This window comes from Ochotona princeps, chromosome 12, assembly GCF_030435755.1.
Source record: "Ochotona princeps isolate mOchPri1 chromosome 12, mOchPri1.hap1, whole genome shotgun sequence".
In the NCBI taxonomy this organism is placed as follows: Eukaryota; Metazoa; Chordata; class Mammalia; order Lagomorpha; family Ochotonidae; genus Ochotona; species Ochotona princeps.
This window is the reverse complement of record NC_080843.1, coordinates 10,481,187-10,503,109: the sequence shown is the minus strand read 5'-3', so window position 1 is coordinate 10,503,109 and position 21,923 is coordinate 10,481,187. Positions and strand designations below refer to the sequence as shown.

The following is a 21,923-nucleotide window of genomic DNA, read 5'->3' as shown; positions in this document are numbered from 1 at the left end:
ATACCAAGCAGCGCTCACCTGCTGTGCTAAATGTCCACTCCCAGGATTGAGAAATACTTCAGAACTGCCTATCCCAGAGTAGTCATAAGCATATTCTAATCAGTGGGGGTTCTGGTCATCAATTGCTTCAAAAGAGTTTTCTAAAAAATAAATACTATTAAAATAGAAAACAGTTCATTTATAGCAGATACAGGGATCAGGAACTTGGAAAGGACTCCAGGGGTCTGGTTCTCTGTTCCATAGTGGCCCCAGCAAGGGGACAGGGACAGCAGGGACTGAAGGACACACTGCAATTTGTGTCTCACTCACATCTGGCCTGTGGGCAGGGATGGCTGACAGAGTGGCACACCTGGGACTGTCAGCCTGAGTATATCCAAGGGCCCTTGGGTCTGGAGGACTTGTGACAATTGGCTCTTCTGAAGCAGGTCAGGCCTGCTAGGCCAAGGGCACACAGAGAACAAGCTGGAAGCTGTGGGACATCACTTCCACTGACTCTGATGACAAGGGGTCACGAACCTGTTTAGCTCCAAGGGGCAAGGAGCTAGACATCACCTCTCAAGGGAGAAGTGTTCCTTCCTCATCATCATGATTGCCAACCTCCACGGTGGGAGGCTCAACTTCTGCACTTTGTGATGCTGCAGTATTTTCTGTCCAAGCTCAACAAGCATCCACATGGACGCTGCCTTGGCTCCTCTTCCTTATTTTGCCTCTCTTTTCTTAAGCTTTTCCCTGTCTTGGTTCTGTCCCTGCTATTGCTGTCCCCTCTCCTCGGTCTAGCCATGCCTCTTCACCTCCAGCTTCTTCCGATGTCCCCCATATCCTGGCATATCCCTTCATGTCCACCACTGCCTCTGCCCCTCAGGTTCTTCACGTTCCATGAAGGAGTAGCTTGGTTTTATCAAATCCAGGAGCTCCATTTTGGGCTGCTAAGTCCAGCACTAAATGCCAGTGTTTATCAACCCTCCTCCTTCCATGATACAAGAAAAGTCATATTTCTCCTCTTGACTAAATCCTGACTCTGTTGTGTCAGCAATGCCTGTGTCACCATGTGTCCTGAGCTGAGCAGAGGGACTAGGGTTGAAAAGAAGGCAACACACACTGGGTCATTCGTGTAAGGAGAATGCCATTTATTGACACTCCAGGCTGCCTTTTATACTCTGCCTAGTTCCTCCCAGTATTTATCCAATCCTTAAGCAGCTGCCCTAAAATCCCTTGGGGACATAACTTGACAAACAGGAAGCAGGAACTTGAGGTTAAGTGGTGGTGGTGGGGGGCTAAATGTGTTAGGCTAAGATTGCATGCCCTGTTACACCTCTTGAGAAACAAGCTAAGTTGTGGAGTTAACCCTTGGGAGACCAGGCCCTGCACTGCTGCTTCTTCAAACGCTGCTCCCACATTAGGCCACGGTTACAGATCTAGCTGGGGCCCAGCACAGCTGTCCAGACAGCAGGTCTTATCACAGGTGGTTTGGACAGTACTCCTGGCTGTGCCTGGCAGTTCTTCTACCTCTGGGTGTCTCCTGATGCTGCAGTCACTTCTAGGCTTGGCTGGGAAGACGCCTGTCTTAGCTCACCCACATGACTCTTGGCAGGATTCAGTGCCTTGAGTGCTGTGACCCTAAGGTCTCCTGTCCCCAGGAGTGGATGGTAGGAGACCCCCTTCGGTTCCTGGACCACAGGGTTCCGCTGTAGGTTATCTCACAGTATGGCTGCCTGTGCCTGTGGGAGGGTGAGAAAGAGGGGCTAGCAAGGGGGATGTCACAGCGGACTGGGACCTAATCGTGCAGGTCCCCTTCTCTTACTTTTCCATTGTCTATTTATGAGCAGTTACTAGGTCCTGGCCACACTCATGGTGGGGATAAGGAGCTGTGGCAGAGTGTCTGCCCTGATTGCTATAGGCAAGGCCCTCTGCCATGCAGCTTACTTATTTTTTGAAAAATGTGCCTCATTTCTTTCCTTTGTAAAGTAATTGAGAGAGAGGGAGAGGGAGAGGGAGAGAGAGAGACAGGTTGATTGATTCTATTGTGGGGCCAAAGCCGGGAATCAGGAATGCAGTGACCCCACGTGAGTGGCAGAAGCCTGAATACTTGAGCCTGCTGCTTCCCAGGATGCGCACTGGCAGGAAGGTGGACTCAGCAGTGGAAGCAGCACTTGAACCCAGGCATTCCGGCATGGGATTCAGGCATGCTAACTGCTAGGTCAGACACCCCTGCTCTGGGTTTCAGTACAGCGTCCTCTGCTGGCCACAGTGCATGGGCTTGTACCAGGAGCAGCACAGCTAAGCTCAGAATATCCCTGGCCACAGAAAGGCTACAAGCTGTGGGGTGAGTGACAAGCATGGAATAAAAAACTTTCCTTCCTGGGGACATGCCACCTCCTAACAGGGAAGTTTGGTGAATGTATATATGTTCCCATAAAACCAGAAACTTCCTGAAAAACTTGGGGGGAAACTGTCTCTGAAAAATGAGATTAAGGCTATACAAGAGGGCCCCTCTGTATTTACTCAATGTCCTTATAGCTCTTGAGTTTTTAAATTTTGCCATGTGCACCCATTTATTATCTAATTAAAAAAAAAACAGTCAAAATGAACAACAGGCAAGAAGCAGGGGACTACTTATTCTGGGAACATTTGGAACTAACCCCATGTTGGGTTCTTCTATCCGGTTCTGCTCTGAACGCTGCGTGGGAATGACCCACAGCCCTGAATCTTCAGGGGTTGCACACTTCCCAGTTCAGGTATCCCTGGCTTTTTGGGGACAGGAGTTTTAAGTGCTTTCTTGGTGAAGCCCCAACTCCGCCATGTTGGCGAGAGGCGGAAGGTCATGCTGCAGTTTGTGGTACTGGCTGAGCCCTCTATGACCGCTCTGACTGGGTGCCCCAACACTCCCCTCTTCCCAGCATGAACTCCGCCCCCTGCAGGCTCCCACCCACAGCCTACCATCCCTCTCAGATTCCCACCCTGGCAATTGTCACCTCCCTGTCAATCATGTTCAGATTATACAACAGCATGAGGCATTATGTCTGTGTTGGGATCACACATCTGCTAAGAGTAAAACAAAACAAGGCTCATTCCAGGCACAAAAAGAAAACTGAAGAAATGTGGGAGACCACGCGGAAGACACTGGTCTTCCAGTGAGGGGGACTGGGACAGTGCCCCTTGCCTGCTGCTCTGTACCGTCTTTGGTTGCACCCTGTAGCACCTTGCTACACACCTGGCTCCTGCGCCCTACACAAACCACATCATCTGAGAGCTTGTTAGCAGCAGGGACCTGAGACTGACTCCTGACTCCAAGTCTGCAGTTTAACAAGGTTCCCAGGGGATTTTCATTTGACCTTAAAAAGCTCTGGCTACCCATTGTTACCAACTGCAGATAAAATGCAGATGGCTTTGCTACCTAGCTGGGCTGCAGCCTGGACGATGGTTTTGGATTTTGTTTCTGTCTTAGATGCCAAGAGTTTGAGGCCCACCACCTAAGTCAGCAGCAACTGCCATGGGGCAAATGGTTACAAATGCCAATTCACTGACCCCGCCCCATTGTATGCTGAATAGGAAACAGGGAGTGCAGGTTAACAATCTAGTTGAATTAGCCCAGCAGGCTGGGCTGGGGCTGAGGGCGGGAGTTTCCACCTGCTGTTGCTGCTGGAATCAGACTCCCCAGCCCGGCTGGTGTAACAGGACTCAGGTGGCCGTGCCTGAGAACTAGGCAGCAGCCCCTCTGGTCTCCCGCAACTGCAAGGACTTCCTGGGTGGGGCTTGGAGGGTTCGCGCCAAGAAGCCCCTCTCTCCGGAAGCCACTCCCGGTTGCTTCCAACGCACTCCGCCCAAGGCTGCTAGCCAGCTCAAGCTGACCTCTCCCTTTCCTGACACCTGCAGGTTCAGGTCCGCGAACTCTCACAAAGGCGTAGCCAGAACCGCTGCTGGACCCGGCGCCCTGGTCGCCTACGGCTCATACCTGCGGGCTATCCAAAGCCTTTTTCCGAGAGGGCGAGGCCATAGCCCGGGGAAGGGGACATCAAGTGTCCTTCTTCGGAGGACCGCCTCTTAGCTCGGGAACCCCGGTGGCTCATAAGGCATCTGCAAGCCAGCTCTACCCTCCTCCACGCCCTTCGCCCAGCAGGTGTCCCCGGAAGGCTAGCACTCAAGCAGGTGAGGGAGGCTGGGCTGGAAGCGGACGTGGCAACGCCCACTCCCAGCTGCGGGATTAAGTCCCGCGCGCGTGGCCCCGGGACTTCGTAGGTCTCCGCTACATCATAGATCAACGAGCTCCCGGTGGGTCCTCAACTGGGCCACCGATCCCTTGCCTCCGCCAGCGGCCCCAGGCGTCGCCCAAGCTCACTTCTGTGGCTCTCCGAGGCAGCATCAGCACTCCCCGGTGGGGTAGCCCGCGCCTGCTCCGGTGGCAACAGCGAGGTGAGCGGCCTGGGCCCAACACCCAAGTCCAATGGGGCCAGGAGGCCGCCCTAGGCGCACCTGCCCCGGGGCGGGGCGCGGCGCGACGGGCGCGCAGGTCGCGGCCCGGACGCTGGAGGGGGCTGTGGCTCTCCCGCCGGCCCCGCCGCCTCCTCCGCCTCAGCCGCCGGGCTCGCGGCGCACGGGCTCCCCCCCTCCGAGGGGCCGGCCGAGGCCCCGGGGAGGGGCGGCGGCCGCGGCTCCGGCGCGGGCAGAGGTTTGCGGGAGCTCGGCTCCGGCGCGGGGCGGGAACGCGGCCCGTTCGCTCTGCGCCGCTGCTCCTCCGGGGGCGAGTGGCGCTCTCTCGGCGGCGTCGAGGCGGCCATGGCGACCCTGAGCCCGCTCCCCACCCACCCCTCCTGCTCCGCCCTCCCCTCCGCCCCGCGCCACCTTTGATGGCTCGGACCTCGGCCGGCCGCCGCCAAGCCCCGCTCGCGCGCCCGCGCCGCCGCCGCCCGTGGGTATTAATAGGCAGCGCCGCCCCGCAGGAGCAGCCCGCCTGCCGCGCCCTCGGCAGCCGGGGCCCGGAGCTGCTGAACCCGGAGTCGGAGCCGCCAAGCCACTGGAGCCGCGGGCGCCTGGAAGGTAGGAGGCACGCGGTGAACAATGACCGTGGCGCGCTGGGCGGGGGCCGCCGTGGTCCCGGCCTCGGGCTGCAACTTGTGCGAGTCCAGGTGCCCCTAGCGCACCGCCTCGGCGCGGCGGAGGTGGGTGCGTGGCCCGCAGGGTCCCGCCCGCCCGAGCAGGCGCGGCGCGGCGCGGCGAGCCGGGCCCGGGCAGCCCCGGCAACAATAGCAGGAGCTCGGGGCGGAGGGCCAGTGCGCCCCGGGCTCTGCACCGCCCCTGGCAACCCCCTCCCTGCCCTCGGCGCCCCGGGGCTGCGGGAGTCCAGAGCAGTCCCCGCTCGCCACCCCCACCCCCGGCGCCCTTCCCCCTCTCCGCTTCCTCCAGTCCCACCCTGCCCGGTGACAGCGCCGGACGCCGCTTCCGGACCTCGGGCCGCAGTCTGGGCTCGGAGGAGGTGGCCGCCGGAGCGGGGTGTCGCCCACGCGTGGCGTGAGGCTCCGGGTGGGTGACAAAGGAACACGCCCTCTGCTCAAGTTCTTTTGGGTGTCTTAGTGATAGCGGCAGGGCTAAGTTGGGGCTTTGAAAAAAAATCCGTTTTATAATTTTTATATTTGGTGATGATGGTGAAGGTGATGAGCCTTGGGAGACCACAACTTCTGATGTGGCTTTAACGATTTAAGTTGCGCCAACTTTAGCCGGAGCCTCCGGGTGAGTGTGAGCGAGCTTGTGCGCCCCGGACGGTCAGGACGTGGCCGGTGGCAGTCGGAGGCCAGGGGCCGCTGAGGTTAGGAAGGGTGCCCTCCTGCCCCCCACCGAAAGCAGGGAGGTGAGGCTTACAATGAAATGAGGCCGCTGCGGTGAGGTGGGCGCCGGGACGCGGAACCGTGGCTCCGCATCTGGAACGGTTTAGCCCGGCCCGGCCTCTCTCTCTCCCCTCCCCCTCCGGCTCTCTGGAGTCCCGGCCGCCGCGGGCTGTTTCATTTCATTGTTGTCAGGGCTGTTCTCCTGGTTGGCTTCCCTGGTTGGACTTGCCCAGCCCTGGATCCTGCCGGGGAGGCCCCCGGGTTCCCCTCGACCCCACCCCCGCGTCTGCCGGGCCCTGCATCTCCCTCCAGCAGGCAGCGTTTTCCGAGCCTGGCCTAGCATTGGCGTGCTCGTTTTCTGGGAGGGTGTTGCCTGAAAAACCTTCCTGGCAGCGAGCGCGGGAGGGAGCCTGCTGAAGTCGGCCTCCTTAATTAGCTGTGTGTCCTGCTTTCCCAGGCCGCGCGGGTTTATCCCCGGACTTGCAGATTCTGCTGCTCCGGGGGGACCGGAGAGTGCCCGGCCATGCACTTCAGCGGTGGCCGCAAGCCTGCACAGGGCTCACTTGCTATTCCTGCGGCATCGGGCTGCAGCACTGGCACGGGGCTGGAGTCCCTCCAAGCACAAGGAAACGTTTGTGTTTCTGGAGCGTCTGGCTGGTAGATCTGCTTCTGATTAAAATAAATAGAAGCTTTCTGGGGGTGGTGGCTGCTTCACTGGGGGGACGGGGGAGGAGACAGTAGATGCCTGCCTGGCTGAATGAATTGGAGGAGCTAGCTTGCCTGGGTCCTCCAGGCCCAGGTTCTGTGGTCATGCGTCCCTGATAGTTGGGGTGTGCTGTTCCTTAGAAGTCCTGTGCTTGTGGGGACCCCTCGGAAATGAGGTGTCTGGAGTTCCTCTTCTTCAGGCTGCCTGCCTTTGAGCTGGTGGAGGTCACAGCGTGAATGGATGGGAGGGTTATGAGGGAATGATGCCATGAATTAATGCTACTTTGCAGCCAGGTTTTCCTGCAGACCCACGTCATCTCAGACGAATTTCCTACTGGAGTCTTGCAGTTATTTCAGAACTATCCTAAAGCCACAAGGAACCTGAATGAATGCTTTTGTTTCACTTTTCATGAAAGAAAAATGACTAATTAAATGTGTTTTGAAAGGGTTAGTTTTAAAGACAAAAGTGGAGCCCGTAGCCTAATATTCACATAGCACTTCGAGTTTAATATTTTGGGAAATGATAGGCATTTATGAGGAGGATGTCTGTGACAACCTTTGGGTTGTGTGCTCTGCTGAAACAGATCATGACACCCATTGGGACCCCAGCGTCGCTAGTTTGGGGACAGCTTATTCACCTCTTACCCCTGCACACCCTGAAATGCAGTAGGTTACCCCTACCCGGTGGGAGCGCCTGGCTTCTGCCTGGCGCAGCCATCCGTAGCTGTTGTGGGCATTTGAGAAATAAGCCAGCAGGTGAAAAATGGGTATCTCTCTAGGGAATAGTGAAACGGAAAGGGTGTGTGCGTGTGGGAGCAAGCTCTGCCATCCTGGAGGAGGGTGAGGGACGTTGCAGCAGCCCTAGAAGCTAGTCTGCACACTGAAGTATGCTTAGGGTACATGCGGCTGAGAGGTGCCCAGAGAATGGAGGACATTTTGTGGCTTGCTCAATGTTTTGGTAGCATGGTGAGCTTGACATTTTAAACAAAGCCTCTGAGCGACCTCAGTTATGACAGAATGGCTCAGTGCTTTGCAGAAATGCATCGTCCCTCCACCTGGAGATGCTATGGATCAGAGCGCTCGGGATTCCAGCCCTCTCTTCCGGGTGGAACCCTGTTCCCGTGTTCCCTGCGCTGCTTGTCTTCTGCCTGGAAGAAGGGGGGAGCCGTTGAGGCTGGGCCGCTCCTGTGGGCTGGTGCTTTGCTTGGAGAGGAGAGCTCTCCAGGTCTGGTTACTGAGTGGAAAGTGGTGGGTCAGCTGACTTTTCTTTCCTTTTTTGGGGGGTGAGGGTGGGAGGGTCCAGAATTTGTGCTGTGGCAACACTCAGTGCTGGTCCTGTTCTCTGTCCCTGCCTTGTGGCAGCTAAGCTTCCCCTGCTGCCTCCTTTAACCATTTCCACCTGGCCACTGGGCACAGCGCCACATGGTTTCCATTTAAACCACTTGGAATAGTGGTTTGCCCAGTCTCTATCCCCAATGCAGCCTTTGTTTGTTAGTCATAAGCCCCTGGACTTATTTATTTATTTTTAATGTGGAGAAACTGACTTTTCGTAGGTTGCCCTGGCTTAAGGCACTTAATGTTTTGCCAAGTGGCTGCTCAGAGCCAAAGTGGACAATTGATACATTATGAAAACCCTGTGCTCCAAGCTTTTGCTACTTGTAAAATGAGCTAGAGAAAGCCATTGATACAATGTGGCTAAACTGGGTGCTGTTTAGTACTGTCAGTGAAGTTTCTTTACTGAAGGATGGAGATTAGAGACAGATTGCAAGATTTGTGATTAATGTGGGGGTTCATCACTTACAGTACATTAATTTCATGTGTAAAATGCCATTTAGGCATACATTTATTTTTTTAAAAGCACAGGTCAAACTAATTTTCCTTTAATGCTGTTTTAGATTTTTAACCTAGGAGTAGATTTCACTTTCCACAAAAACTTGGTGGATTGCTTTCCACAAAGGTGGCTTGTTAATGGCTAGGGAAAGCTTAGACTGCCACTACAAGGATGAGTTTCAGCTGGTCCTCACTCGGCTCGTTTGGGGTCTAGGACCTGGGACACAGCAAACTCCGTGCAAACACTTGCTGAGCCAGTAAACCCCTCCAGGGTTCTTAAAGAAAATTTGACATTCCTGCTGATAGCCTGCAATTCTGGGAATTTAGAAATTAGAGATTTGGCTGTTCCATTTTATTCTAGTTTGGCAGTTTAATTCTCAGCGTTGGGTGACATTGTAAAAAGACACAAGCTTGTGTGTGAAGAAAAAGCAAAGCTCACCTCAAATGAGCCCACACATTGGCAAGTTCTCCCATGTGCTTTGCTGTTCCCTCTTGCTCCTAGGGCCTTGCTTCTGCGCTCTTCTCCCTGTAGCCACCTTAGGGCCTCATTAGCAAGTATGGTTTGGTGATGTTGGTCGCCTTAGTCCTTGCTGAGTGGGGCACTGTCGGTGTCTGTAGTTCCGGTCTTTCTGGCTCCTGGGTGTGAGTGGTTATGCATGGTTTCTAAGGACCCTTGAAGCACGCAGTTTGAGTACAGGCTGTTTAGTGCACTTTCTTGTTAATTTGTGTCCCTCCCCTCTTCCCACTCTGCCCGCCCTGCTGTTCCCCTCCCCCCTTCCGGTTCCCCCCCATCCCCTTCCTCTTACCAGGTTCTTCAGCATTTTGGATTCCTGTGTAAGGCTTGTCCACGTGTTCAAGGGACGCAGGCGATATGTGAGTGCCCACACCCAGGATCGGGCAGTCAGGCCAGGCAGCCGGAAGTTGCTTCTCTCGGGGTGTTCCCTGCTGCTCCAGGGGCTGCTGCTGCTGGGACAGGCTTAGTGCTTCACCGTGGGTCATTCACAGTGATTTTGGGTTTGACTGATTGGGGCAAAATCTGCTACAGAGATCTGAGCAATTCTTTGCACCGGGCGTGTCTCTTTCTTGTAGGGTTTACAGTAAATGTAACTCCAGCATGCCTAACTTGGTGGGAGGTTGGCGTCTGCTCTGGGGGTGTGTGTACTGTTTCCTGTCCCCGGCAGCTCCAGGTGAGGGTCCCCCCTTACTTTCCGCACTCAGTGTGGTCCTTGGTGCTGGTCAGGGCATGCTGGGTGGTAATATTTCCTACAACCCCGTCTTGGTTATAGGAGTTATTTACATATTATCGATCTGAGTCTTTGGATCTATGCTGTGTGAATATTTTTACCCTCTTAAGTTTTCAACCTTTTCATTTTTTGATGGAGAGAGCAGAAGGGACTGGGAAACCATCTTGTATGATGTGATGATTGGACTTCCTGCTGGCGACACATTTGTTCTACTTTGGGGAAACAAGGCCAAGTTTTAGGCCTGAGTTGGGCTGTTGGAGGGTCAGCCTGACTTACTGAGAGAGGAGAAGCAAGTGAAAGTAGAAATTACCTGCTTATTGTGAAAATATGGACAGATGGGCATCTTAGATTACGACCAAATAAAAATACTAAGGTTCCAGGCTGAGCACCTTCTTCAGCACACAAATTGTAGGAAAGCAAATGTTTTCAGGGGAAAAAAAAAGGCTCTTACAGGGACCGGCATGTGGTGGCACAGTGGGTTAGGCTGATGTTAGTCACCTCATCACCCTGACTGCTTCCCTTCTGTCCCTGCATCCTGCTGATACACCTGTGAAGACAGCAGAAGATGGCCCAAGTCCCTGCCTCCTGTGTGGGAAACCCACACGGCATTGCTGGCTTTCCGCTTTTTGGGGGTGTAAATCAACCAATGAAAGACACTGTGCCCCCTCCCTCCTTTTGTTGTAACTCTGCCTTTCAAATAGATAAATCAAAACTTAAAAACTAAGATGGGACACTTTAGAGAGTTTCTACTTTTGATGGGAATTTCGTTCCTCCTTTGGGGCAGTAGTTATGTCTACCGATCTCTCTTCTCTGTGGTTTCTGAGCCAGATAAAAGGTGTTGTGAGGACACGTGGAGTTTTAACTAATCCTTGGTTTCCCCTGTGCATGGAGGGTAGAAGGATAAACACTGGTGCATTCGAGTTAGAATCTGTGAAACAAGCATTAGGCGCGCCAGTTGAGTTGGCAGGCACGGTGATGTCGCAGGTGTCAGGGGCTGGGAGGGGAGAGCTGAAGCAAGGTCAGCCTGCCCGCGGCCTCTGTGTCCCTGCCCAGGGCAGATGACAGACCCTCTTTCTATGAAACCACCAGGTTACATTTAGGAGTGTATTTATCTGTCTGCCAGCAAGCAGTTTAAGCACCCCAGTACGCAGGTGCCTGTTGTCCTAAAGGCAAAGGGTTCCTGCTCTGCCTCCGGCCCTTCAGGGACTCCCAGGCCGGCTGTCCTCCTGGGCTGACAGCTGCTGTGGCTCCAGGCTTCCTGCTCGTCTTGCCCAAGTGCTGTCTGCCCAGTGCCTTTGGTTGCTGAGCAAAACTCTTCCTTCCCAGAACCTCCTAGGACCTGAACCTTTGCAGCACCATCAGGATGATGCTTGTGTGCATCCAGAGACTAGGTTGGGTGCCATGTTGTGACTTGGGACTAGGCAGGTAGGATGACAGAGCTGAGGATGGAGCCAGGGTTGGTAAGTAAGCTGTACGATCTCTCTCTGCCTGGAACGAGACCCTAATTTGGGTTGTTTTTTTTTTTTTTTTTTTTTTTTTTTTTTCTAATTTGGGTTTAAGCTATCAAGCTATCTGCTTGAAAGAGACTGATTCCATCTGCTGGTTCACTCCCACAGTGGCTAGAGCTGGGCTGATCCAAAACTGGAAGCCAGGAGCTCCCATGTGGGTACAGAGGCCCAAGGACTTGACCTGTCCTCCACTGCTCTCCCAGGCCATAGGCAGGGAACTGGATCGGTGGATTGGGGTGGAGCAGCTGGGACCTGAACGGTGCTGGCCTATGAATGATAGGATTTGTGTCTTTCGTTTAACATTGTCAAGGGGAGGACTGATTGCTACCTGTTTTATTGCCCAGGAAGTGGTCTAGTGGTCCCGTGCAGCTGGTAAGGGTTGCACTGTTTCCAAGGACTTCAGACGTCTTCTAGGTGTGCATGGTGTAAGCTTCTCCATGCGCTCTTCTTACCTTCTGTGATGGTGGGCCTGCAGGACGTCTGCTTGGCGTTGACCATGGACAGTGGTCACACAACATCCTTGAGATTGTGACTTCTTTTCCTTAAGATCACGGGCTGGCAATGCCTGCTGCTTCTGCCAGCCTAGAGTGACACCCACGGAGCATTCACTGTGGGTGAGGCCTGCCTAGGGCATTGTTGTGTGTGTGGGGGGTTAATGTCACCTTGCTGAGCACACTGGAGGTCCAGCAGTAGATGCTGGGGGTCATGATGGATGCAGGTGAAATGAGCTGTTTGAAATAGCAGAACGTGGGGAAAACCAGAGGCTTAACCAGTTTCGGTTGGTGTCTGCCCCTGCACTTACCCTAGAATCTACAATGAATGGGAGGGAATGATCGTAGGTAAAAGGTGACCGCTCTTGCGGATCTTGCTTTGGTAGCAGCACAGGTGTTCAGCATTATAGATCTTGCATTCCTGTTGGAAAAAGTGACATTTTCTGGAAAAAAAATTGAAAGAGTGACACAGGTTTACTCCCTAGAGGACTGCAATTGCCAGACCAGGACAGACCAAAGCCAGGAGCCTTGGGACTACCATCTGCCCCTCCGTGTGGGTGCGGGTGCCCGGGCACTTGGTCCATCTGTGCTGCTTTCCCACGTGCATTAGTGGGGAGCTGGATCGGAAGTGGAGCAACCAGAACACTAAACCAGCGTTTATGTGGGATGCTGGTGTCACAGCCCTGGCCTCAAAGCTGAGCTTCCTTTTAGCAAAGTTATGTTGAGCACCTTTCGTAAGGTGGACTCTATTTCTCACATTCACTTAGAATAAACCAGATTTTAGACCATTCTTGTCCTTTGTAACTGTAGGTGTTTGTCTTTCAGAGCTGACTTTTATATATATATATATATATATATATGTATGTAAAAATATTATATAATATATAATATGTATGTATAAACTAACCAACCCCCAATTCTCTATATCGACATACAGTGTTCTAATTATAAGATTATGGGATCCAGCACTATGGCATATGCCAGCGTCCTGTATGAGTGCCTGTTTGAGTTCTTGATATTCCACTTCCAATCTTGTTCCCACGAATGCACCTGGGAGAGCGGGGGGATGATCCAAGTGCTAGGCCCCTGCACCCACAGGGGAGACCTGGAAGAAGCTCCCGGCTCCGGCCTTGGCCGGACCCAGCTCCAGCCATTATGGCCACTTGAGGAGTGAGCCAGCAGATAAAATACTTTCAACTCTGTCTTTCCCAACAAATCTTAAAAAAAAATTACAGATGTAATCGCAAGATATTGTCAATGTGGAGAAAAGAACGCAAATTCAGGATGTCTTATTCTTCTTAATGCTTGATGTGCCGCTCCCAAGTTGCTCAGAGCAGCAGTGAACAATTGCACTCTGGTGTAGTTGCTGGGGTTAGGATTTAGGGAATGGCTTAAACGAAGGGTTCTGGCCCAGGTGTGTGAGAAAAAGGTCAGCTGGAGCTGTCCTGCCATCAAGGAGCTGTCATCCTGTGGCCAGGACCTGAGTATCTCCACCACAGCTGGCTGGCCCAGCACAGAGTGAAGGGGAAGTGGCCATGACATCTACGAGCCAGCTAGGAGGTCATACGCTGTCCTTCCCACCGTATTCTGGGTCCTGCCGACCAGCTGGATTCAAGTAGGAGGTGGCTGCGCCAAGCTGTGCAAAGATGCTGGGAGGCAGGAATCGCTGGTCCTTCCTTGGAGCAGTGTCCTGGCCGCCATGGCTTGTGAGGGACCTGCATTCAGCTCTCGTCTCGGACACTTAGGAGTTGCGCAAGTCATGTCATTTCTTTTTTTCTTTTGAAGATTTATTTATTTATTTATTTATTTTTATTGCAAAGTCAGATATACGGAGAGGAGGAGAGACAGAGGAAGATCCTCCGTCTGATGATTCACTCCCCAAGTGACCGCAACAGCTGGTGCTGCGCTGATCCGAAGCCAGGGGCCAGGAACTTCCTCCAGGTCTCCCACGTGGGTGCAGGGTCCCAAGGCATTGGGCTGTCCTCGACTGCCTTCCCAGGCCACAAGCAGGGAGCTGGATGGAAAGTGGGGCTGCTGTGATATGAACTGGTACCTGTATGGGATCCCCATATCCCGTGTTGGAGTGCCAGTTCAGGTATTGCGTTTCTCGCCCAGGTTCCTGTGAAGGGAACCGTCCCACTAAGGAAGCAGTGCATCATTGTCCAGGTATTTGGGAGACCTGGCTGGAATTCCTGGCTACAACCTGGCATTTGGAGGTGAACTTGCAGATGAAAGCTCTGTCAGTCTGCCCTTCCCGTACATAAACCATTTGAAAAACTTGAAAAAAAAAAAAGTAAATTTTGAATATTAAACTGTGAAACTGTGAGCAAAGATCAACCCATTAAGATTTCAGCAGTTTTTCGTCAGCCAGTGTCCTGGGCACGACTTGTTTGGTTTTGAGAATTGACAAGGGGAAAATCCAAGCCTCGTGACTTAGCAAAGACCAAATTCCCCATCCTTTTCTTCTCCCATCTTTATTTTTAGCGATACTCTCAAAAAGAAACTAACTCCCCAGCTTCCCTGCTGGCCCTGCTGGGACCTGCTGCCAGGATGAGAGCCGGTGGGAGTGGCCAGTGCGCAGGCCACCTCTTGCTGCAGTATCCTCTGAAGGCCACCTGCCAAAGCAGTGTTAAAATACTGCAGGCGGCGGCCCTTCATGCCAAAGCTTTCCAGGAGTGATGTGGGGTGGCTGGGAGGACGGCTGGAAGAAAGCTGGTATTTTGCTCTGTTTTCTTCCTCTTTCCCTGCCGGCCCTTTCCTCGTGCTGGCTCAGGCACAGCTGCCACACTGAGTCCTGGAGCGTGCCTGTCACCATCGTGTCCTCAGACTTGCTCGGCCAGGTCCACGCGTGTTTGCTCTGGTGTGGTGCTTTCCACCCTCTCCTAGCTGGGTCCCTACACTTCCTCCTCCTCGTCTACACAGCTGCCCTTCCGTGTCAGAGGAGGCTGAGGCACAGAAAGGCCACAGCTTGTCCAAGGTCACATAGCGTGTAGGCAGAGCTAAGGACTTGGCAAGCTTTTTCCACTTATTCAGAAGTAGCATTTCCAGGAGTGTCATGTCTGTGTGTCTGGCAGAGTTACAGAGAGGAGAGTCAGAGATCTTCCATCTGCTGGTTCACTCTGCAAATGGCCACAATGGCCGGAGTTTGGCCAATCCAAAGCTGGCAGCTTCTTTGGGATTCCCCTCAGTGGGTGCAGGGCTCAAGGACAGAAGCCAGCCTCTGCTGCCTTCCCAGGTAGTGCAGCAGGGAGCTGGATTGGAAGTGGAACAGTCAGGACTGTAACTTGTGTTCACATGGGATGCCAGTGTTGCGGGCAGAGACTTAGCCTGCTGTGCCACTGCATCAGCCCCTTTTCAGACATTTTTTTTTTGAGAACTGGCAGCTCTGCTGGCTTCCTGAGGTCTGTATCGTCCTCCATGACCCTCACATGTGTGGGGTTACTTACCCCTTCTGTGATTATACTTGCAGTTTGCTACTTTTAAAGGTGAGTGTTTGTGTTTAAAATTGCCTGCAAGATGTTCTTCACATACGTGGAGAGGAGGATGTTACTTGTGGTTTTCTTCAGATGAGACTAAGGCCAGTGGTTTTTATTTTCCCCTTTGAACTTTTCTGTGTTTTCAAAAGTTCCCATCAAGAGGCTTTATTGCTTTGGCAATTAACAAGCCGTGGGACTTACAGGGCAAAAGCTCTTTTGCAGAGTTGCCTGAAAAAGAAAACTTCTGAAGGAATCTCCCCCTGCGGATGCAGCTCAGCCTGCCGCATATGTTCCTAGTCGTGTGAGACATGCTTTTGGCTCCAGAACAGACACTGCAAATCTGTCACTGCCGCACTATTGAAACCAGCCGCTCCGAGGCCAGTGTCGGACACGTAACAAAGAATCCTGGGTGCTTGGGGTGCCTGGAGGAGAGGCTGGCTTCTTGGGAGTTTGGGGTTCACAGGTTTAGCATGGTGAGGTCTGTTTAGATGACAGGGAGGCCGGGTAGTTGGTGAGCGTGATCCCTGCAGGGCACCAACTCCAGGGTCACATAAATCAGCCCACAGAACTAGGAAGAAGAGGATGCCCAGAGCTCGTGCCAGAGGAGCCAGGGTGAGGTCTTGTAGCCACAACTGCAGACGAGAAGAAACTGTCTTGATGGTTGATTCCTTTAATTTATTCACTTATGTTAAAAAAATAGGGGGGGGCGGGCAGCACATTGGCTCAATTAGCTAATCCTCTGTGTGCAAGTGCTGGCATCCGTTATGGGCACTGGATCGTGTCCTGGCTGCTCCACTTCCCATCCAGTTCCCGACTTGTGGCCTGGGAAAGCAGTGGAAGATTGGGGTCCTGCACCCACGTAGGGGATGCAGAGAAGGTTCTTGACTACTGACTTTAAATTGGCTCAGCTCTGGCTGTTGCAGCCATTTGGGGAATGAACCAGCATGTGGAAAATCTGTCTTTTTTCTCTGAAAATTTGCCCTTCTAGTAAAAAAATCTTAAAAACAGCTGTGTTTCTTTCCAAGGAAGGTCATTCAGAAAAATGCAGAGTTTTTTTTTTTTTCCCTTTAGCCAGGCTGTGCCGACCAGGGTGTTACCAAGCTAAGTCACGTGGAGATGCCAGCCAGGATGGCCATGAGCTCTTAGCTGCCCACTCCTCACTCACCCTGCCTGCTAGGACTCAACGCCAGGAGCGCTGTCAGCTGGGAGGCCCAGGCAAGGAAGACAGCAGGGTCACCTTCCAGATCAGCTCGGTAGAAGTGGGCAGTACGTCCGCACCTGTTACCTGGAGATGGTTTGTGTGTGGCGTGTGGACAGTAGTGTGCCTGGCACGCAGGGTGCGTTCCTCTGACCATTCTTTGGAGTGGTGACAGGAGGTTGGATGTCATTCTGGTTGCCCTTTTTGGGCTAGTCTCATACTGGACACTGTGCTGGCTACTTTGCAAGTGTTTCCTCTCGATCATTTCAGGAGAGAAGTATTCATTTTAGAAACATGGAGATGGCAGCACTGATTACTAACATGTCCGAGGCTGCACAGTTCCTGAATGAAGTGAGGCTTTTCCTGGGGTTCACACATTCCTCCTGGCTCCATCTGGGGTCTTCCCATCGTGTAGCCAAACTTGAAAACACCACACTAATAAGCTTACCTTGATTCATGGCTTTGTTATGTATAAATTTTAAAAGATTTATTTATTCAAAAGGTAGAGACACAGGTTTGGGGAGAAGGTTTTTAGTCCTCTGGGTTACTTCCCAAATCGCCACAGTGGCTGGGGTGGGGTGGGCTGAAGCTGGGGCTGGGGGCTGCTGCTGGTGGCCAGTTGCTTGAGCCACCTTCCACTGCTTTTCCAGGCCATTAGCAAGGAGTTGGATGGGAAGTGGAGCAACTGGGAATCGAACCGGTGCCCATATGGTGGTAGCTTAACATTCTGTCCATAGCATCATCTCTTGAGGTTTTTTTTTTTAATTCCTTTGGATTGAAAAATGCTCGTTAAACACATTAAAGATGACGCGTCTACTCGCTGTGTGGGTGCACCCAAGGACCAAGTGGCCAGCAGCTCTGAATGACAAGACCGAGTAATATGATTGTGGTTTCTCTTCCAGGCCTGTTGGGGAATGAGTCATGGTCTGGTGCACCTCAGCCACACCTTGGAGGGCGCAGCACTCTCTGGGACCCACTGTTGTGGTAGTGTGGGCTGTTACAGCATCTCACACCTGGCACCCAAGCCCAGGCGTGGGGAACGCCCGTGGGGCTGGGAAGCCATGTTTTGTGGGGTGGGGGGAAAGGGGAAGGTGCCTTGCAATGAGGCCTTTGTGACACAGATGCCAGGGCTTTGACAGATGGGTGCTGGGGACCTCAGGGCTCCCCCATCCCACGTGGGTTCCAGCCACTTAGGCCCTGCCCCTGTGTGCAGGCAGAAGCTCTGGTAGACCTGTTGTCCTCAATCATCACGAGGTAGTTTGATGGCTGTGTTTCACTGAGAATAAGTTTGCTTCCTAACATTCTTTTGGGTCTTTTTTGTTAATTGTAAAATAAAAGGGCCCCTGTAGAAGCAGTTGCAGTGCGGAGTAAGCGGCACACACACACTCCTGGTTAACACCGTGACGCCACCACACATTGCTTGCTTCTGAATGTTCGCCTTGTTTAATTTCTTTTTTTTTTTAAAGTCCACTTTGTGGAGTGGTTTTAGGTTCTCAGCAGAGCAGAGACCCCTGTCCAGAATTTGGGCCCCCTCCTATGTCAACATCCTGTACTTGCCTTCATTTAAATATTTTTACAACACTTTCAACCCCCACCCCCCCTTTCCTGCTTCAGTCATCCTGAAGTCAATATGGTTAAGGTCGAAGGTCTTGTGAGGCTGTTTCCTGTTGACCTTTCCCTAGAGGCATGGCGCTCAGTTCACATGGTGTGGGGGAGGAAGATCCCAAATGACCTGCTCTGGGACATGTCACTTGGAGGTTTCCCAGTGCCTACTGAGAGACTTGGGCGCTGGGAGGGGAAGGCCCCGCCTCCCTGCTCGGTGTCTGTGTAGCCAAGGAGGAGCGGCTGGGCCTGGCTGTCTATGAGAAGTTGTTCAGCTTCTTGGTGTTACAAGGTAGACATGCGTAAGTCAGATGCAGACTTGGCTGATGCTGCTTCCGAGGGTGGTGTGTGCAGGTGGGGGTGGAGCCCATGGCAGTGGGGGGCGAGGAGCTGAAGGACAGCCCGGCTTCCCTGTGCTGCGTGGGCAAGCGCCCTTGCCTGTATGTCCGTGGACCCTGGCTGAGTTCGGCACTTCTGTGCCATTACTGCATGTCCACGGGCCTGGCCCATTGTGGATGCACGTTACATCTTGGTTGAACAAATGACAGGGGGACTGCGGGCTTTGAGTAGCAGGATCCTGCATTCCTCCAACCTGAGCCGATTTCACACTGCTTGGCCCACCCGCCCCTGGTCTGCAGTACCCTTGAATTTGGAGCTGCAGGTGCGCAGTTAAGTTTAGGTACCATCCTGGCCTGCAGGCGTGGGTGGTTCTCCATCCTTCACCCTTTAAGTTCTGTTTCTCCCTCAGTCAAGTGCAACCCGGGATTAGCTTCTGGTCCAATGAGAGAGGCTTTCCCAAGGTTGGATGAATGGCCCATGCACCTTACAAGTCAGGATCTTCAAGATCTTAAAAGCAAATATCCATTTAGAGATCCAAAAACAATGCTTATTTGGGACTGTGATATCATACATGAGTGGTCTTTCAGTTAAACTTGGCAAGGCCATGATTACCCGGCTCGAGTGCAATTCTGAGTAAATTGCTGGGTTGCCCGGCTGTCCTCTGAGTCACACTGACACTAGCTCTGGTGAATGGTGTCCGCACTGTGTACCGGGCAGGAGATGGGCAGAGCAGCCCAGGAAGCGAGCCTCTGGGCGTTGGTTTGCTGGTCACGCCGGTGGGTTTTGAGAGTGCTGTGGCATCTGGTGGAGCGGCTGGATTCTGTGTCCCTGGCACCCAGCGGGCAACACGCTGGGGAACTGTGGTTTGGAGAATGGACAAGCAGGGCTTTCGTTCAGACCAAAGGATACTGGGAATCTAGAGAGCTTAGCAAAAGGCTCGATTCTGCCTTGCCGAATTCCTGCACTGAGGGCTTGTTTGAGGATTGGACAAAGCAGCAAGCCCCAGCTGCTGCCTTTGCTGTGTGCACCTGTGCCGACAGCTGCAGACCCAACGAAGGCATTGTTGGTCTTCTAGTGAGTTTAGGTTTTTGTGGAACACACACACACACACATACACACACACTTGTTTTTTGTGGGTAAAAATTAAACAGTATTGCACTGTTTTTCATTTCCTCCTCTGTCATCCATACGTGTGTCTGTGTGAGAGAAGGGTCGCCTGGCCAAGAGGTTAGTCAGAATTGCCCAAAGTGTCGCCAACATCATGGTATATCAGGCTAAATCTCAGCCTGCACTACTGTCATCCCACACGAGTGCTGGTTCAAGTCCTGGCTACTCCACATCTGATCATCTCCCTGCTTGTGGCCTGGGAAAGCAGTGCTTGGGCCCCTGCACCCAAGTAGGAGACTGGGAAGAAGCTCCTGGCTTCAGACTGGCCGCTCTGGTTGTTTTGGCCATTTGGGGTGTGAACCATTAGATGGAAGACCTGTCTCTGACTTTCGCACAATCTCTATGTAATTGTGGCTTTTTAATGAAACTAATAAATCTTAAAAAAAGTTGCGGGGTTGGGGAGGGGTGGGGGGAATCCCAGTGCCTATAAAACTGTATCACATAATGCAATGTAATCAATTAAAAGTTGCTCAAAATGAGTGACAGTGATTGACAGAATGATGGCTTTGTTTCATTCATCTTGAAAACACTGGGAATTAATTTGGGTTCCTCTTAAAATGATCTTTTTCCATGAGTCTGTTTTTGAGCTTATCCTTTAAAAAATGTACTGTCATTTGGCATATTATGTTGGTATTCAAGGAAACGAAATATTTGAGAAAAAATGCCATCGGTTGAGGACAGATTGACTATTGAAGTAAGAGTTGGGATGTTCTGAGTGCTTTGGGTCACCGTGCCTGATTTAAACCACACTAATTCAGAGTTGGAGGCAGTTTGAACTTGTCAGGCTCAAGTTTGTTTTGACACAACGTGGTGGGGAAAAAGGTGGTTCGGCAAATAGTGACAATCAAGTACAAGGGCAAAGTTTACTTTGACTTTTCCACTGCTAAAATATTAATTCTCTTTCTATTTTTTCTTAAATATTTATTTATGTGTTTGAAAGAGTTGGAGAGAGAATTTCCACCTACTGATTTTCTCCACAAATAGTTTTTAGCAGTTGGGGCTGGGCCTGGCTGAAGTCAGGAGCCAGGAGGTGTTTGCAGGTCTCCAAGTGCCCTGGGCCGTCCTCTGCATTTCCAGGCACTTTAGCAGGAAGCTGGGTCAGAAGGAGAGTAGCCACAGTGTGAATTGTCACTCACATGGGATGCAGGTCTCAGAGCCGGTGGCTTAACCCCCTTAGACCATAATAAGGTCTTAATTCTTACCCTTTAATGCAAAACTCATAGGACAATACTGTGATAATCTACAATTGGAAATATTTCCTTCTGGAAATATTTGAAGCATGGACACTTAGTTCAGATAGTGGCATCTTTTGTTTGCAGTGTTGACTTAATTTTCATCTCTTCGGTACTCTGAAGATAGCTCCACAGTAATCTACATAGACTGGTCTTTAAAAAAGAGACACATAAAAGGAGTCTGTTAAATTTTCTGCAAACTTTCCATATTGGTAGGCATTTGGGTAATTTTGATTATTTTTACCAATATGAGCAATACTGCAAAAAGCTTAAACATGTCTTTGTAAGTGCTTGGGCCCCTGCCGCCCATGTGGGAGGCCTGGCTGAAGCTCCTGGCTGAAGCTTGGCCCGCCCCAACCATTGCAGCTATTGAGGGAGTGAGCTAGCAGATGGAAGGGGTCTCTTTCTCTGTCTTTTCCTCTCTGTCACTCTGCTTTCAAAACAAAGTCTTTAAAAAATATAGATGTTGCTCTGTTGTCCCCTGGGGAGCGCTGCCCTTTGGTCCATTTGTCTTGAACCCGTAACAGTTAAAAAAAGATGCACAGGGCAGGTGTTGTGTTGCCAGGGTCATGGAATATCTGACCTCATGTCGTAGAGCCTGGGATGGAGTCCCACTGCCTTTTCCCACCCAGCACTGCTGATGTGTCCCCTGGGAGAGAGCAGACAACTCTCTTGGTTTCCCGCCAGCCGTACATGGGAGACCAGGGTGGAAGTTGCTGGCTCCTGGCTTGGCACAGCCCTGGATGTTGTGGACATTTGAGGAGTGCATCAGCAGATGGAATCTCTCTCCTCTCCCTGCCTTCTAGATACGATTTTCAAATGTAAGATGAACACATGCACAGTTTTCATTCTCGGAAGGTACGCCAAGGTGCAGGGGGGCAGTGTGAATGTTGCTTTGGGGTCTGCCATGTACATCCGTGTCCCCCCCTTGCAGTCCTGCCGGGTGCTTATGTCCACACTCAGAGCTTCCTTTCTCCTGAGCATGCAGAAAATCGGACACAGCCCAACAGGGCTTTTCTGCATTCCTTACTCACAGATGTTTCCCTCTCCTGGGGGTGTCTGCAGCCTTCTCTTGGCTGGACAGTTCTCCATGGGAACAGATGGGGCCTTGGCTGCCCTAGGGCCCCCTGGGGAATCCTGCTGGGCTGGGTTTGGGGCGGGGTGTCAGCAGCATGAACAGCTTCGTCCTGATGAAGCAGGCATGAGCTGTGGCTGAGGAGGAGTTCTGTAGGTTGCAGCGGTGGCAGCTGATTCAGTTTCAGCTGCTTGGTGGCTGGGATGGGCAGCCAGGAGATATGGCAGGATAAGCAAG

General features: G+C 52.3%; 1 protein-coding gene across 3 annotated transcripts in view; it reads left to right on the top strand.

Annotated features, from left to right (window-relative positions):
• The first annotated feature begins 4,153 nt into the window (after positions 1 to 4,153).
• Positions 4,154 to 21,923, top strand: part of FARP1 (FERM, ARH/RhoGEF and pleckstrin domain protein 1) — a 213,376-nt gene continuing 195,606 nt past the window's right edge. Inside the window, exon 1 of one of the 3 annotated variants that reach the window (XM_058670519.1) lies at positions 4,154 to 4,269. The gene's annotated coding sequence lies outside the window, so the exon portion shown is untranslated. Of the gene's footprint in view, positions 4,270 to 4,292; positions 4,411 to 4,600; positions 5,035 to 21,923 lie in introns of those variants that run through there. The other 2 variants (XM_058670518.1, XM_058670517.1) reach the window with 2 other exon arrangements.